Below are 6,000 nucleotides of genomic sequence, written 5' to 3' on the forward strand. Positions count from 1 at the left end.
CAGTATGCGGGCCTCTCACTGCTGTGGCCTCTCCCGTTGCGGAGCACAGGCTCCGGACGTGCAGGCTCAGCGGCCATGGTTCACGGGCCCAGCCGCTCCGTGGCATGTGGGATCTTCCCAAACCGGGGCACAAACCCGTGTCCCCTGCATCGGCAGGCGGACTCTCAACGACTGCGCCACCAGGGAAGCCCCTGTATCATACTTTTGATCTGTGAATATTTTAAATTTGTATGTGCTTATACTCTTATTTCCAATTAAGAATTTTGCACCAATTTAACCTCTGGAAAGTGTATTTTTTTTTCTGTTAAAAAAGCATATTTTATGACCAGAGGAATTGACCCCATGAGAAATGGGAAGTGAGACATAGAAAAATAAGCTCGTTGCTAAAGCTTCTGAATATTTCCTTCCGGTTCTTGATATATTTACCCTTTTATTGATGAAATGACAGTGAGGCTCAAAAAATGAAAAGTTAGTCACAATCACCCCTTACGGCTTTTAAAAGATCAAGCCGCTCATGGAGTTTCAAACACTTAAATTATTAATGGCTTCCTAAATAAAAAATGACCTCCACTGGTTTGGGGAGCACTCCCACTGGACTTAGGAGATAGTCTTTGAATTGCTGTGTTCTGTTTTGTCATAAACTAGGCAGCTGCTGTGAGTGCACTGAACTAAGGGGCTAACAAATGTCATGTGAGCTGTGGTATACTCTTCTTACCACGCTCTAAAGAACATGTGTTTTTTATATAGAAATTGTTGTAAATGACTGTTAGATTTCTAGGCGAGCCAAGAGCATATTTCATCTGTAGTATAATTGAGACCTTACAGTATAATGGAAAAAAGTAAAAGGAAGAGAATATAGAAGTAAAACAATTCTCAGAGGTTAGTGTTTTTAGTGGTGTTATAATGCCATCCCTAGATAGGGGCTTGACTTTGGGAAAATTACAAGATGTGGTTGACTTACTCTATGTCCTGGAATTTATATTCAGATTAAAATAAACCTTAAGTAAAGGCCACTTTAAATGTGAAAAAAAAAATCACCAAAGAGACACATTTAGCCTGAGGGTGAAATATTTGTGTTCCCTTCGTGGTTTTAGTTTTCTTTGTACTTTTTTCAGCACTTTGGGGGGTATAGCAACCAAAATTTCACATAATGTTCCTGGAATGGCTCTACCATAAATGTACAAGCTCCACACACATACTGTGGAAGCTAAGTCAGGTGGACATTGCTATTCCCCTGCCAACCCTGAAATCCTACCTCTTGGAAATAATTCTCTTGATTTAAGCCTTTACCTCATGCACTGGTCTGGAGTCTTTTAGTTTAGTGATAGAGATCCAAGTCAGATTAGGTTAAGAGTCAAAGAGAGTTTAATGGTTCAATTCATTGTAAAGTGCAAGGGATGAGTTGGTTTTAGGTAGGGTGAACACGTTCTGGTTTGCCTGAGCCAGTCCCAATTTGTGCCTGTTGTCCTGATTCAAGTATTACCAACAGCCCCTTTTACTCTCAAGTGTCCTTGTTTGGGACACAAAATGTATGATAACACTAACTTTAGGTCTAGAGTTCAAATGAAATGAGTTCAAAGAATGTGTCACGATTCTCTTTTTCTCTCCCTGTTTCCTGGCTCTTTGTCCTTCTGTGTTTGGCTTCATCCTCATATTGGGTTTTCATGGTCGGACACTGGCCATTGGCATCCCCTTCCTCCTGCCCTGCAACTTCTCATCAGTGTCTCCCATGGGCCGCAGCCAGCCAGAAGCCAGTTGAGCCAGGAACCTGTGGGGCTCAGTCCCTTCTGATACAGAGCAAAGCAGGGGCAGCGAGAAGAAAGGACCAAAGAACTGGTACACCTTGATGAGTCATGTGCCCACAGGCACTGTGTCCAGGGAATATTGATCCAGCCTGAGTCACATACTCACTGTCAAGTGGAGGGATAGGGGATGACCTGTTTGATAGGATATCCTGGAGTGGAGAGTGGACAGTTACACCAAGGATGGGATGCTGGCAGCAAAACGTGGTGGCGTTTCCACTATATCTCCTGACAAAATACAAGTGCCTCATGGGACAACAACTGCTTGCAGGCTTATCAATCAGTTCCCTGCCTCTGAATAAGCCTGTTAGATCCTTGTCTGAGCAGGGTTTGAATGGGTGGGTAAGGAAAGCAAGAAATTTTTTGGTGCCTTTGAAGTTGAGGAGCAAGGACAGGGACTCTAGGAGCTGAAGCGTGATTTTACTTAAAAAGAAAATTTCAGGAAAGGAAGACTCAGAGTACTGCAGAACTGGTTTTCATGATATTACATGGGGCCAACGTTCCCTGTTTCTGATATATTGTGTGTGACAACAGTACCCCTATATCCTTCTCGGTTGTGGTAGAACATGTCGTTTCTTCAGGGAACAACCATCCTAACCTTTGGGTTTCCTTTCCTGGGTCTTAACAGTTCAGAGCTTAATTGTCAGAGTCTAGATTGCTTTTTCTCTTACCCTTTCCATTTTGAAGTTCATGTTGCCTCTTTTTTTATGTTACCAACAAAGGGAGATCATTCTCAAGCTCATTGCTATCAGTTTGTCATTGCCTCATTCAGAAGAGCTTGGCATTCTTTGCCAATGCTTGGGAAACCTGGGCTAAAAGTGCCGACTGGATCATACCAGCCTGTCAACCACTGGAGCTCTCTAGCCCTGTGGAACCTCTTTAATGTTACCCTGGGATCATCAGTACCTGGCTCCTTAGATGAGTTGCAAGACAGAGCCACCAGGATTGGTTCCATCCCCGGGGGTGGGGTGGGAAACATGGGGCTGTAGGGGGAGGGGCCAGTTACTAAGAGAGGAAAAGTCTTCCTGGTCACATTTTTAAAACATTGTACTAGCCATGTTATGGCAATTTTAGAAGATATTTATAAATTATCTTTTTCAAAAAAGAAAAATCCGTAATTCCCTGACCTATCAATAATGTCTGTTTTTCCATGTTCCCTTATACTCTTTGTTTGAATACATAAGAATTTTAATAATTAATTATAGTAAATGAAATTTTATTCTGATTTTTAGTTACAATTTCCCAGTTCTTATAATAATTGATTGCATAATATATCATAAGTTACTAAGTTGTTCTGTTATTGGATGTCTAGATCATTTCAATTTTTAATATTGTAGTGACATATGATTAGTAAACTGGTACATATAGTTTTTTTTCCTTTCTTTTAAATTATTCCCTGCAGATAAATTCTCAGGATGATGTTAAGCATGTCAAAAGTATGAACATTTGTTTAGGTTCCTTGTATATATTACTATATTGTCTTGACAACATTACATTAATTTATAGTGTCACCAACATTTGGAGTTACCATAAGCAGGTTTTTGTATAGTTTACTTTGGTATTTTATTTTTTTAATTATTTATATGCATTGTCCATTTATCAATTGAATTGTTCTTTTTCTCATAAATTTGTATGAATTCTTTTCTATTATGGTTATTAGCCCATTAACTATTACATTTAGTGACAATATTTTTCCTCAGTTTATTGTTTTCCTTTTTTAAAAAAATATTTATTTATTTATTTATTTATTTATTTAATTTTGGTTGCGTCGGGTCTTTGTTGCTGCGCGCCGGCTTTCTCTAGTTGCGGTGAGCGGGCTTCTCATTGCGGTGGCTTCTTTTGTTGCGGAACACTGGCTCTAGGTGTGTGGGCTTCAGTAGTTGTGGCACATGGCCTCAGTAGTTGCGGCACGTGGGCTCTAGAGAGCAGGCTTAGTAGTTGTGGTGCACAGGCTTAGTTGCTCCGTGGCATGTGGGATCTTCCTGGACTAGGGATCAAACCTGTGTCCCCTGCATTGGCAGGCAGATTCTTAACCACTGTGCTACCAGGGAAGTCCCTGTTTTCCTTTCTTTTTAATATAATGAAATGTTCACTCTGCATTTGATTCAAAATATCCAAAAGATTTATGGAGCATTTAGCATTTCTTGAGTTTAAATGTCTTCATACAGGCAGAGTATTTTTTGTTTTGTGTTAAGGAATATCTTAGGGATTATGTAAAATCTTCTAAAATGAAGAACAGGGGCATAAATATGCCAACCGAGGCCAACGGAATCACATATGACAGACACTTGCCATCTCTCACCCTATAGTATATTGTACAGCAGTTGGGTGGGGTTCCATGACAAAGTTATTTTTTCCTCTTAAACATGCTTTCTGTCTCTTTGTGTCCATCCACCTTTTCTTAAAAATAAAACAGTAAATCTTGGAGAAGATTAGCAATTATTTGTTAACACACACAAAAACCTCAGAGTGATTCAAATGTTACATATGCATCGTCTGTATTACTTCATTTACATATAGGTAACCTATTAAAATGTGTATTTGAAAAAAATGTAAAAGTTGCTGAAAAACTAAGTAAGGAAATCAGGAGGAAGAGCAAATAATCATAGGAGCAAAAAGTAAGAAGATTGGTATGTTATTAGTACCCAAGGAACATGTCATATGAGCTTGCATTTTTGCTAGGAGTGGGCCACAGATTAGACCATAAGCTTCCTAACACCCAACATAAATAGGGAAATATGATCACCATACCTCTTAACAATTAAACAACAAACAAACACACACTTCTTGGGAAAAACACAATTATTCCAACACTACTTGAAATTGGTATTGATAAGTTTTTGTGAAAATGTCCACCTGACTATATTATCAAATGAGAGGGCAAACTATTTTGAATGAACAGAAAAGCAATCACATTTGGAAACACTTATGTTCACAACCATACCTGCTGGTCTGCTCAGTGTAAACAGTCATGTGTAATGCTCAATGTTACCTCAAAGTTATACAATGCTTTGTATATACAAAGAGACTCAATGCAGTATAGAAATCTTCAGTCTCATAAGTGGGTCACTGAAGACTGTTTTGTTTTTTTTGAAATATTGGAGTGATTTTCCTTAATTTTGGTTATTGGAGTCAATTTTGTTTTGTTTCCTTCTTTTTTTTTACTTTTATAATTAACTTCATGGCCATATAATTTATATGCAACAAAATGCACCCATTTTAAGTGTATAATTAGCTTTCACAAATGTGTACACCTGTGAAAGCATCCTAAACAAGATTAAAACATATCCTTCACCCTGTAATGCACCCCGTCCCAGTTAAACCCTTCACCTGTCCCAGCTCCAGGCAACCACTGGTCTGCTTTCTACCACCATGTATTAGTTTTGCCTGTTCTAGATTGCCATGTGAATGGGACCATATCCTCTTTCGAGTCTGGCTTCTTTCATTCAGCATAGTGTTTTTTGGATTCATCTATGTTGTTTGTATCAGTGGTTTGCTTTTCATTGCTGAGTAGAATTCAGTTGTTTGGATAGATCATGTTTTGTTTATGTATTCACTAGTTGAGGGACATCTGGTCATTTCCAGGTTTTGAAAACCATGAATAAAACTGATATAACCGGGGCTTCCCTGGTGGCGCAGTGGTTGGGAGTCCGCCTGCCGATGCAGGGGATGCGGGTTCGTGCCCCGGTCCGGGAGGATCCCGCATGCCGCGGAGCGGCTGGGCCCGTGGGCCTGTGGCCGCTGGGCCTGCGCGTCTGGGGCCTGTGCTCCGCAACGGGAGAGGCCACAGCCGTGAGAAGCCCGCATACTGCAAAAAAAAACAAACAAAAAAACCTGATGTAACCGTTCTTCTACAAGTCTTTGTGTGGATATGTTTTCTCTTGAAATGTCTAGTATAGTGTAATTGCTGAGTCGTAGAGTAAGTGTATATTTAACTATATAGGAAACTGCCAGTTTTCCAAAGTAGTTTTGCCATTTTATACTCTCAGTAGCAATACATGGGAGTTAGTATTTAAAGTCCTGATTTTTGAATTGTTTCAAAAAGTAGAAATAGGTCATAAATCCTTTTTTCAAGCTACTGACGATGTTTCTGAAAAATCTCGTTGCTTGATATGTTAGCCCTCTATTTTAGCAAAGAAGAGGAAGAACAAAAAAATAAAAGCGAAGCAGAGTGGTATGATCTAATGCTGTTATCTCT

This window comes from Neophocaena asiaeorientalis, unplaced genomic scaffold (assembly GCF_003031525.2).
Source record: "Neophocaena asiaeorientalis asiaeorientalis breed wild unplaced genomic scaffold, Neophocaena_asiaeorientalis_V1.1 scaffold197, whole genome shotgun sequence".
NCBI lineage: Eukaryota > Metazoa > Chordata > Mammalia > Artiodactyla > Phocoenidae > Neophocaena > Neophocaena asiaeorientalis.